We start from the raw sequence: 13192 nt of genomic DNA, 5'->3' as shown, positions 1-13192 counted from the left end.
CCCACATTTAGTAAAATTATATCACTGAGTAAACCCTACCCTGTTCTCTCTCCTGACTCCTGGCAAGTACTAGACCGTGGAATACCAAAGGCAAACTCTCAAAAAAGGAAATTGGGATTGCATTGATTTAAATCAGTCAGTGCTGCAACCAAATTATTTAGTTCTCTCTTGACCTTTGGAGGTCAAATTTGACTATTTATGCTATGTGCTAATGCTTTACTATTTTTCATTGCTTTGCCTGTTAACAATTCTGACCTGCAGCCCTTCCAGCCTGCAGGGTCGTTATATTAAACAATTGCTAATTACTCCCTGAAACATATGCTCCCGTTTTAAAATGCCAGTTGAGTCCAAGCCCAACCAAAAACCCATACATTTGTTTCATGAATTAATGTGAGCATATCGATATTTCTGAGAAGTCAAATGTCTTCAGATTTGAGTGATAAGGTGGAAAATAACCTATCTTACTCGAATTAACTTGGAAGTGGCTTAGAATATTAGACTATTCTTAAAAAATGAATATTAAAGGCAACAAATACTCTCCTGTAATCACATTATCAAATATGCTACTTTAACATTCCTGCAGAGAAATATGCTTTATCCTTCCTAAAGATCTTAAATGTGCAAATATTATACGCCTTTTTTTCCTCTCCATTTGTCTATCCTACAAATATGAGTAGGATATTTGATGCGGTATTAGATCCTCGTATAGAGTGAGCCAGATAGGCAGTATCCTCTGAAATTGGACTTTTTGTTTATTGAAAATGTTACATTTGTCAAAGAACTAACAGGAGGCAAACAGATGTTCATATTCCAATGTTTACCATGAAGAGAGGCGAATATGAAGTTATTTGTCAAGAAGCCTGGTTTACTGTCCAAAATTTCTCTTAGATTATATTTGAGACATAAAAGAACTTCTTTACTGCCCACAAGATAAAAAAATAAATAATTCATCTTAGATCAAAATAGCCAGAGAAAAAGAGCAAATTAAGACAACTCAGCTAAAATAATAATAATAGTAATACAGCTAATAATAATCGTAATAACCCAGCTAATAATAATGATAATACAGCTAAACCATGCGACTGAAATTTCACTCGGGAATTTCCAGCAATTTGGTTGGGGGTGGTGCACGCCTTTTTCAGCCCCCAGTGGTGGATCAGGGATGTGTTATGCCGACATAATCTAGCAAAATCTCTGCTCTCGGCGATGCTACAGTATGTAAACAAGTGAAATATACAGGAAAGTTATTCCCCATCAACTTCCTGGTTCCCTGCTTTTTACATTCTTACACGTAAACCTCTAATTCATTTCAGAATGCAAAGGTCACCGCAAAAAATCTGAGGCTAAATATACCCTTTTGTCCAGCAGAAGGCTCACAGAGATCTTTTTTTTCTTTTTACCATAATGTGGCCACGGCCAGGTGTTTCCCATGTTTGCCTAACCGCATTGGGAGTGTGTTTACAGATCTGAAAAATAGCCTTCAACACTCATTTAAAATATATTTTTTATCTGGAATAATTGTTAGAAGTATAGAAAACTTGCAAAGTTAATACAGAGAGCTCCTGTCACCTCACTTCCCCTGATAGGAACATCTTGCATTCCCAGGGTACATTTGTCCAAACTAGGAAATTAAGATTGGTGCAAATACTATTAACTAAACTCCAGACTTGAGGGATTTCCCCTGTTTTTCCACTAATATCCTTGTCTAGGATCAAACCCAGAATACCACGTTACATTCGAGCAATTATAAACTTGAAAATTCAAATATTTTTGTGACTTATCTCTCAAAAAATGTATTTGCGATTTATCTCTCAAAATTATTGCCTCTTAAAATAAACAAATTACTTTAACTTAAAAATACGGAGGCCAAGCATGGTGGCTCTTGCCGGTAATCTCAGTATTTTGAGAGCTGAGGTGAGAAGATAACTTAAGCCCAGGAGTTTAAGACCAGCCTGGACAACATAGGGAGACCCGATCTCTTTAAAATAAAAACAAAAATATAGGCCAGCCATGGTGGTTCACGCCTATGAATGTCAACAAAATTAACAAATAAGAAGCATTTTAGGAGATTTCAAAAAGAAATCTGAATTTATTTTAATCATTTGGATCTAGATGGCAAAAGAATTCACATTTTGTAGACATTTATATTTAAACAGGATACATATTTTCTCAGTTGAGAAATTTACTTTATCCAGATAAGAAATTATTTTGTTTTCAAATTCAAAGAAGAAAAGAATAAGAGATATCTTTAGAGAGTAGAACCATAAAATGCCATTTCTCACCCATCACATTTGTACCAATTTAAAAGATTGATAGTATTTTTGGCCAAGTTTCCTAGCATCTTTGTACCTCAGTTTTCCTCTCTGTAAAATGGAGACAATCATTGCTATTACTCATGGAAAAGAAGGATAGCCACGTGGTTTAAAGTAAGGACTCTATAACTGGCCTGTCCCACTTTTTGGCTGTTGGATCCTGGAGAAATTACTGGACCTAAGGTTTCGTGCTTTAGTTTCTCATCTATAAAATGATAATGAGAATAGTATCCGTCTCAGAGGATTTTTACAAGGACTAAGTGAGATGATATATATAAAACGCTTAGGGCTGGGTACAGTGGCTCACATCTGTAATCCCAGCACTTTGGGAGGCCAAGGTGGGCAGATCACCTGAGGTCAGGAATTCGAGACCAGCCTGGCCAACATGGCGAAACCTCATCTCTACTAAACATACAAAAACTAGCCAGGTGTGGTGGCAGGTGCCTGTAATCCCAGCTACTTCGGAGCGTAAGGCAGGAGCCTACTGAAATTCCTGGACAAGTGAATAAATATGTGTATAATATGCTATTATGGCATGATTCATAAAATCACCCCTATTTGTCCCCCACAAAAGGAAAAAATACAAACAACTTATGTTTTTATCAACTTGAAAATAGTAAAATGGCCGGGTGCAGTGGTTCATGCCTGCAATCCCAGAACTTTGAGAGGCCAAGATGGGTAGATCGCTTGAGCTCAGGCGTTGAGACCAACCTGAGCAACATGGTGAGACCCCGTCTCTTTAACCAAAAATTAGGTGGGCATGGTGGTGTATGCCTGTAGTCCCAGCTGTTCGGGAGGCTGAGATGGGAGGATGGCTTGAGCCTGGGAGGTGGAGTTTGCAGTGAGCAGAGATTTCACCATTGCACTCCAGCCTCAGTGCAGAGCCAATCATGTCAAAAAAAAAAAGAATAATAAAATGAATATTGGGTATCCATTAAAGAGATTGAGATATGGTTTTATTTGCATACCTGGACATTAACAGATAGATATATATATATGATATATTCATTGTTCTTTCATTTATCCATTTGTTGATTATAATAAATATTTTATTTATTTTTTGAGGGGGACAGAGTCTCACTCTGTTTCCCAGGCTGGAGTGCAATGGCACAAACTTGGCTTACTGCAACCTCCACCTCCTGGGTTCAAGCGATTCTCATGCCTCAGTCCCCCAAGTAGTTGGGACTACAGGTGTATGCCACCACGCCCAGCTAATTTTTATATCTTTGGTAGAAATGGGGTTTCACCATCTTGGCCAGGCTGCTCTCAAACTCTGGACCTCCAGTGATCTGCCCACATCAGCCTTCCAAAGTGCTAGGACTACAGGCGTGAGCCACCACACCCAGCCTGTGTTATCGAGTGTCTATTAAGTGGTGTCAGGCTCTGCTTTAGGTGCTAGGGACACATATTATGAAAGACACAATTTCTGCCCGCATGGAGCCAACATTCTAGGAAGGAGACAAACAGCAAACAAGCTAAGAAGTAAGCATCCACCCATGTGTCAGAGAGGAGAGCTGCAGAAAAAAAGTCACACTGGGTAAGAGGAGGAGGTGGAAGAGGAAATGGTTTACAGAGGGAAGTCAGGGAGCTCCCTTTTAAGGAGAAGATATGCTCAGATTTGAATACATCCAGGGATGCAGGTCTACAGATACCTGGAGGAAGAATGTTCCAGAAAGAAAGAACAGCAGGTGCAAAAGTTTGTGGTTTGGAGTTCACCACTAAATGAAAAAGATATGAAGGAAAATATGGGCCAGGCACAGTGGCTCATGCCTATAATCTCAACACTTTGGGAGGCCTAGCTGGGAGGATTGCTTGAGTTCAGGAATTCAAGACTAGCCTGGGCAACATAGTGAGACCCTGTCTCTACAAAAAATACAAAACATCAGCCAGGCATAATGGTGTGTGCCCGTAGTCCCAGCTATGCAGGAGGTTGAGGTGGGAGGATCACTTAAGCCCAGGAGTTCAAGGCTGCAGTGAGCCATGATTGTGTGATGTGCTTTGGCTGTGTCCCCAAATCGCACCTTGAATGGTAACAATCCCCACGTGTCAAGAGTGGGGCCAGGTGGAGATAACTGAATCAGGGGCAGTTTCCCCCATACTGTTCTTGTGATAGTGAATAAGTCTCAAGAGATCTCATGGTTTTATAAATGGGAGTTCCCCTGCACAAGCTCTCTTGCCTGCCACCATGTAAGACGTGCCTTTGCTTCTCCCTTGCCTTCTGCCATGATTGTGAGGCCTGACCACCCACACAGAACTGTGAGTCCATTAAACCTCTTTCCTTTATAAATGACCTGTCTCGGGTATGATTTTACTAGCAGCGTGAGAACAGGCTAATACATCTACCACTGCGCTCCAGTCTGGGTGACAGAGCAAGAATCTGTTTCAGAAAAGAAAAGAAAGAAAAAAGGAAAATATGTGTTGGCTTCTGTTTTTGAAAAGGGGAGGAAAAGAGATAAATATGTAAATAGACTGACAATCTAACAAAGGTCTGTAATAGAAAAGGCTGCAGTAGGCCAGGCACAGTGGCTCACACCTGTGATCCTAGCACTTTGGGAGGCCAAGGTGGGCGGATCACGAGGGCAAGAGATTGAGACCATCCTGGCAAACATGGTGAAACCCTGTCTCTACTAAAAATACAAAAAAAAATTAGCTGTTCGTGGTGGCGTGTGCCTGTAGTCACAGCTACTCGGGAGACTGAGGCAGGAGAATCACTTGAACCCGGTAGGCAGAGGCTGCAGTGAGCTGAGAATGCGCCACTGCACTCCAGCCTGGGAGACAAAGTGAGACTCTGTCTCAAAAAAAAAAAAAAAAAAAAGGGCTGCAGCAGAATAGGCCAAACTGTTGATAGTGTTTACCTCAGGGCGAGGACCTGTGGAGAGACTCTTTCACGTCTTCCTTTATAAACATCTAATTGTTTCTAGGTTTCGAATGAGCATGTATGATTTGTAATTTAGAAAACAAGGAAAATAATTTTTGAGAGTTCTAGAAGAAAGGCAGTCTTTTCCTAAAATAGTCTAGGACAGAGTTTTAACAGCAGCACTGTCGGCATTTGCAGCGGATGATTTGGTAGGGAGGGAGCCGTCCTGCGTCTTATACGACGTGTTTAGAAGCATCCTCAGCTTCTACTTGCGAGATCCTAGCAGCATTCTCCAAATGTGACCACTAAAAATGACTCCAAACATTGCCATACATCCTCTAGCGCAGGAATCCCCAACCCCGGGGCCACAGACCAGTAGGAACCGGGGCACACAGCTGGAGGTGAGGGGCAGGAAAGTGAGCAAAGATTCATCTTTACAGTATTTACTGCCAGCATTAGATTCTCAAAGGAGCATGAACCCTATTGTGAACTACGCATGCGCATAGTGACTGCACACTGCTTGGTAATCCCTAATGCCCGTCACTGTCTCCCGTCACCCCCAGATTGGAGGGTGTTGCGTTGCAGGAAAACAAGCTCAGGGCTCCCACTGATTCTGCATTATGGTGAGATGTATAATTATTTCATTATATATCACGATGTAATAATAATAGAAATAAAGTACACAATAAATGTAATGTGCTTGAATCATCTTGAAACAATCCCCTCCACGCCCCGTCACAGTCCGTGGAAAAACTGTCTTTCACAAAACCAGTCCCTGGTGCCAAAAAGGTTGGGGATTGCTGCTCTAGGCGTCAAAATACCCACACACCCTCTACCGGCTCTGAGATCCATTGGTCTAGGGTAAAGCTTGGAGTCTGGAGGCGGCGGACCAGGTTCAAATCTCAGCTGTGTCCCTTGCAAGCTGTGGAACCTGAGATTTCTCCTTTTGGTGCCTCAGTTTCCTCATTGTTAAACAGACATAATTATATTGTCTTCCTGGGCTTTCTCTGAGGATGAAAGGAGCCAGTTGATGTGTTGTGCTTAGGACAGGACATGGTAGGTGTCAGCTGTTATCACCACTAATGTCCATCAGTGTCCCCCACTGCCTGTGACTCCTTCAGCAGGACAGACCAAAGCCTCTTCAGTTCACCCTCAGGCTCCCTGACAATCAGCCCTTCCCAGTCCAAGACTCTGCCCCTGGGAATGGAAACTCAGACAAGGAACAAGGGGAGGAAAAGACTCATTGTTCAGGCTGGGGAGACAGCCTCCTTAAGTGCTTCCTGCATCTTTTGTGTAAGAGGAAAAGTGAGATTTGTATGAACTGAAAGCGGGTGTGTAGCTGCGGGTATAGTTTTCTTCCCATAAGTGTTTCCAAACATGGCTGTGTGTGCTTTACCAAGGGGTCACTGGCCACAAAATCGTTTGGGCCACCTTTCCTCCTTCCCAACCTCAGTTGCTCACACACACAAACACACACACACACACACACACACACACACACAGACTGTCCCTACAATGGATAAGATAATAAGCCAGGCGCAGTGGCTCATGCCTGTAATCCCAGCACTTTGGGAGGCCAAGGCGGGCGGATCACCTGAGGTTGGAAGTTCAAGACCAGCCTGACCAAAATGAAGAAACCCCATCTCTACTAAAAGTACAAAATTAGCCGGGCATGGCAGCGCATGCCTGTAATCCCAGCTACTCGGAAAACTGAGGCAGGAGAATCGCTTGAACCCGGGAATCGGAGGTAGCAATGAGCCGAGATCACACCATTGCACTCTACCCTGGGCAAACAAGAGTGAAACTCTGTTGCAAAAAATAAAAAAGAAGATAATATATTCACATATATGTGTAATATATAAGATATAAAAACAACGGAAACCTAAAAGATATCTGAACATTGACCGTGATGTGCTGCATAGTGATATATGAACATTGACAGTCAACATCATTGACTGAAATGAGACAGACACACACAGAGACACGCACAGACACACACGCACAGACACACACGCACAGAGACACGCACAGACACGCACAGACACACACGCACAGACACACACGCACAGAGACACGCACAGACACACACGCACAGAGACACGCACAGACACACACACAGACACGCACAGACACATGCACAGAGACATGCACAGACACACACGCACAGACACACACACACAGACACACACGCACAGAGACACGCACAGACACACACAGACACACACGCACAGACACAGATACCCCCACAGACACCCGCACAGAAACACACACAGACGCAAACACAAAACATAGCTTACTTTCTCCAAAGCAAAGTGCATTCCTCGTTGGGGCCGGCTCACCCCTTAACCCCATCTGGTCCATATTTTGCTTTGGTGGAAATTAGAAGCCATATCACTTTTACTTATGTTTCAGACTGCCTTTTGCGTACTTAGATTTCTCCTTCTCACATACATGGCTTTTTGTTTCCCTTAAACTTTTTGACTGTCCTTGTTCTGTTTTCCTTAAAAAGGAATAATATTTATGTTCTGAGAAATGTGTTATTTGGCGAATTCACCGTTGTGGGAACATTTTAGACTGTACTTACACACACCTAGCTGGTGTAGCCTACCACACACTCAGGCTGGGTGACATGCCTGCTGCTCCAAGGCTATAACTCTGTACAGCATGTGCCTGTTCTGACTGCTGTAGGCAACAGTACCACAGTGGGTGAGTATTCGTGTCTCCAAACATATCTAAATGTAGCAAAGACACCGTTAAGATACAATATAATAGGCCGGCACGGTGGCTCACACATGTAATCCCAGCACTTTGGGATGCTGAGGCAGGTGGATCACAAGAGAGTTTGAGACCAGCCTGGCTAACATGGTGAAACCTCATCTCTACTAAAAGTACAAAAATTAGTGGGGCATGGTGGCGGGCATCTGTAATCCCAGCTACTCGGGAGACTGAGGGAGAAGAATTGCTTGAACCCGGGAGGTGGAGGTTGCAGTGAGCCAAGATTGTGCCTCTGCACTCCAGCCTCCTGAGACTCCATCTCACGGGAGGAAAAAAAAGATACAGTATAATAATCTTTTTTTCTTTTCTTTTCTTTTCTTTTTTCTTTTTTTTGAGACACAGTCTTACTGTGTCCCCCAGGATGGAGTGCAGTGGTACCATCACAACTCATTGCAGCCTTGACCTCCTGGGCTCAAGGGATCTTCCTGCCTCAGTCTCCCAAGTAGCTAGGACTATAGGAGCATGCCACCACATCCAGCTAATTTTAATTTTTTGTAGAGATGGGGTTTCACCACTTTGCCCAAGCTGATCTCAGACTCCTGGGCTCAAGTGATCCACCCACCTCAGACTCCCAAAGTGCTGGGATTCCAGGCATGAGCCACCTCGCCCAGCCACAAATTTATTGGATACAAGTTTTACATGGCATGAGATGTTGTGCCCAACCCATATTGGCTCCAGTGTGGACGGCACCAGGTTCAAGAGGCAAAAGAAGAGACCCAGAGCCAGTTACAAGCCATGGGTTTTATTGGGGGCTTATGTACAGAGAAGAGTCCCGTGGCAACAGGCTGGACAGAAAAACCACGACCCTTGCAAAAGGCATGCAGTTGATATCACAGTTTCACTTGCCACCCTTTTCCTGACAGTCTTCAACCTTCATTCAGCCCAAAGCACAGAACTTCATCCCCTATCCAGCCCATGTTCCACGGCTCAGATGTTCCTCATAGACAAGGAGCAAATGTCTAGGCTGGCCACGCCCACATTCCCTAGTTTGCAATACATGTTCAAGTGGATCTGCCGTACAGGGTCATTCTCAGTGTGTACTTACATTATTGCCATTGAGTGCATTCACCATACACGGGAGCAGGTCCTGCATGGAACAAAAAGAACACTCAACTATAAAAATGTGGATCAGGTACGGTGACTCACGCCTGTAACCCCAGTACTTTGGGAAGCCAAGGCAGGCAGATCAACTTGAGGCCAGGAATTTGATACCAGCTTGGCTAACATGGTGAAACCCTGTCTCTACTAAAAGTAGAAAACTTAGCCAGGTATGGTGGTGCACACCTGTAATCTCAGCTACTCTGAAGGCTGCGGCATGAGAATTGCTTCAGCCTGGGAGGCAGGTGTTGCAGTAAGCGGAGATCGAGCCACTGCACTCTAGCCTGGGTGACAGTGTGAGACTTTGCTAGAGGAAAATAAAAAGTGACCAAATTATGTGAGGAGGCCCAAAAGAGAAGAGCGATTCTAACTGGTTCTGTATAAGTGTTCTCTCAGGCTCAGCCTCTTATCATTGAAGATAAGGCTGTTGCCTTTCCTTCTAGAGAGTGTCCTTCACACAGGAATTTCATCTGCTTTTAAGAAACAAAACAGGTGGGGTGTGGTAGCTCACACCTGTAATCCCAGCACTTTGGGAGGCTGAGACGGGCAGATCACAAGGTCAGGAGATCGAGACCATCCTGGCCAACATGGTGAAACCTTGTCTCTACTAAAATACAAAAAAATTAGCTGGGCGTGGTTGCGTGCACCTGTAGTCCCAGATACTCAGGAGGCTGAGGCAGAGGAGTCACTGGAACCCCTGAGGCAGAGGTTGCAGTGAGCCAAGATAGTACCGCTGCACTTCAGCCTGGGCGACAGAGTGAGACTTTGTCTCAAAAGAAAAAAGAAAGAAACAAAACAAAGATCAAAGTGATCTTTTTATACCTGTTATTTTTATATGCCTTTAACATATATAGTCAAAATGCCAAAATAGCATATTTTAATACCTTCACCATAAACATAGTATTTGTTTATATTTAATAAATAACACTTTGTTATATTTAAATATGTAACACATTATATGGCTTGTTTGTTCGTTTGTTTGTTTTTTGAGATGGAGTCTTGCTCTGTTGCCCATGCTGGAGTGCAGTGGTGCAAGTTTGGCTCACTGCAACCTCCACCTCCCAGCCTGAAGCAATTCTCCTGCCTCAGCCTTTGGAGTAGCTGGGACTACAGGTGTGCACCACCATGCCTCAGTATTTTTTTTTTTACTTTTAAGTAGAAATGAGTTTTAACCATGTTGACCGGGCTGGTCTCGAACTCCTGACCACAGGTGATCTGCCTGTCTCAGCCCCACAAAGTGCTGGAATTACCACACCCGGCCACATTACATGTTTTATATTACGTGTATGTGTGTATATATTTATTTATTTAGAGACAGGGTCTTGCTCTGTTGACCAGACTGGAGTGTAATGGCACAATCACAGCTCACTGCAGCCTTGACCTCTTGGGCTCAAGCAATCCTCCCACCTCAGCCTCTCAAATAGCTGGGACCACAAGCATGCACTATTATACCTGGCTAATTAGTTAGTTTGTTTGTTCCTGCAGACAAGGGCCTCACTATGTTGCCCAGGCAGGTCTCCAACTCCTGGCCTCAAGCTGTTCTCCCACCTTGGCCTCCAAAATTGCTGGGTTTATAGGCATAAGCCACCATACCCAGCCTATGCATATATGTAAAATGTGTACATTTAAAGCAATGGTTCTCAACCAAGGACAATTTTTGCCTCCCTCCGCTCCACTCCCTAGGACATTTAGCATCATCTGGAGACATTTTTTGTTGTCATAGTGGGGGTGAAGCCACTGGCATTCAGTGGGTACAGAGCAGGGAGGCTGCTAAGCATCCTATGCTCACAATAGCCTCCATCACAGAGAATTATCTGCTTCAAAATGTCAATACTGCAGAGACTGAGAAACTGATTTAAACAAGCAAATACCACGCCACCACTAAAATAGTATCTAACATGCTGAGTGCTGAGGATTTTACATTTATCATCTCTTTTTAATCTTTTTACAACACTTTGAAAGGGGTAGAGACTCTTCTGTCATTCCCACTTGCAGATGAATCAACTAAGGCAGAAAGCGTGAGGCACCTTGCCCAAGGTCACACACTCTAGTGAAAGGCAGAGTCAGAATTTGAACCCAGGCTTATCTGAATCCAGAGGCCAGGATCTTACTACCATGCTATTTGGCCTTGGAAACCTGCCTTGGGTAATTTATTAGGCAAAAGGTGAATATTAGACAAATTAATAAGCATAATTCTGTTTTGGTTTTTGGTTTTTTTGAGACAGAATCTCACTCTGTCACCCAGACTGGAGTGCAATGGTGTGAACTCAGCTCACTGCAACCTCTGCCTCCTGGGTTCAAGCAATTCTTCTACCTCAACCTGATGAGTAGCTAGGATTACAGACATGTGCCACCATGCCTGCCTAATTTTTGCATTTTTAGAAGATACGGGGTTTCACCATGTTGGTCAGGCTAGTCTCAAACTCCTGACCTCATCATCTGCCCACCTCAGCCTCCCAAAGTGCTAGGATTACAGGCGTGAGCCACCACACCTGGCCAAGCATGATTCTGTTATTGGAAAAGAACAAACCTTAGTGTGTACATTGCAGAAAAATCAAACAGGATGAATATGCATCATGCTTTTGCCAGTGGTCCTCTCTGGGCAGTATCAGTTTAGCGAGGCGTGGTCAGACACATCACACACAAACATCCCCTTCATCTCCCATGGCAGCATCTCATTGCAAACTGCACATTTTCCACAAAGCACTTAGCACATCATATAATTTTATATTGCCTTGTGAGATGATTTGATTAATACCTTTCACTCTTACTATACTGTTGGCTCCTGGAGAACAGTTTCTGTGCCTGTTTATGTCCTTTCTCTGTTGAATCCTCAGGTTAGCCCAAAGCCCAGCACAGGAAGAGCTCTCAATGCATATTTGCCAGATAGATAGGCAGATGGATGGTTGGGGTGCATGGGAGACCTGATCTCACAGCACTTGGGATGCCGAGACGGGCGGATCATCTGAGGTCAGGAGTTCGAAACCAGCCTAGCCAAGACGGTGAAACCCCATCTCTACTAAATATACAAAAATTAGCTGGATGTGGTGGTGGGCACCTGTAATCCCAGGTACTTGGGAGGCTGAGGCAGGAAAATTGCTTGAACCCAGGAGCTGGAGGTTGCAGTGAGCTGAGATCAAGTCACTGCACTCCAGCCTGGATGACAAAGGGAGACTCCATCTCAAAAAGAAAAGAAAAGTTAGTGAAGTAGAATGGCATTATTTCTCAGCTGTTGTTACATAGATGCAGGAAATAGGTCCAGCTAGCGATCTTCAGACTTTTAAAGTGATACACCCCAGCAGTTACTAAATTTTTAGCCCTTTCCCCGGTAGAGAAATGACTATTTATAAACCAAATGCATTTAGAATTCTACTTCTCCAAACACTACAACAGCTCTCATTTCACACAGAGTAAGAGCCAAAGTCCTTGTGTAGCCATAAGAGCCCACCCTGGAGGCACCAGCTTCCTCTGACTTCATCCCTCGCTACTCCCCTCAATATTTATTCTGCCCCAGCCAGCTCTGGTCTCCCTGCCTTTTTCCCCACACCAGTCCTACTCCCACCTTTGCCCTTCACTCTGCCTGTTCCCTCTCTCTCGAAGCCTCATCCCCTGGAGTTTTGCACAGCTCATTCCCTCACTGTCTTTGAGTCTTTGCACAATTGTCACCTTCTCAACGAGGCCAACCCCTGACCACCTGTGTAAAATTGTAACCACCTCATCCACTTCCACATCTCATTCCTCATTTTTCTTTTTTGCTATGATAATTTATGTATCGGCCAGGCAAGGTGGCTCATGCCTGTAATCCCAGCATTTTGGGAGGTCGAGGCGGCCAGATCACGAGGTCAGTAGATCGAGACTATCCTGGCCATGGTGGAATCCCGTCTCTACTAAAATACAAAAAATTAGCCAGGTGTGGTGATGCACACCTGTAGTCCCAGCTACTCAGGAGGCTGAGGCAGGGGAATCGCTTGAACCTGGGAGACGGAGGTTGCAGTGAGCTAAGATCATGCCACTGCACTCCAGCCTGGCGACAGAGGAACTGAGTCTCAAAAAAAAAAAAAAGATAATTTATTGTATCTAATAATTTACTTTCTAATACACTATGTAATTGTTTTAGCTTATTCAGTCTGCTATAACAAATTACCATAGA

The sequence above is a fragment of the Aotus nancymaae genome, unplaced genomic scaffold (genome assembly GCF_030222135.1).
Source record: "Aotus nancymaae isolate 86718 unplaced genomic scaffold, 86718_ANA_hifiasm-v0.15.2.pri h1tg000029l, whole genome shotgun sequence".
In the NCBI taxonomy this organism is placed as follows: domain Eukaryota; kingdom Metazoa; phylum Chordata; class Mammalia; order Primates; family Aotidae; genus Aotus; species Aotus nancymaae.
The sequence above is the reverse complement of the archived record's forward strand: the minus strand, read 5'-3'. Positions refer to the sequence as shown.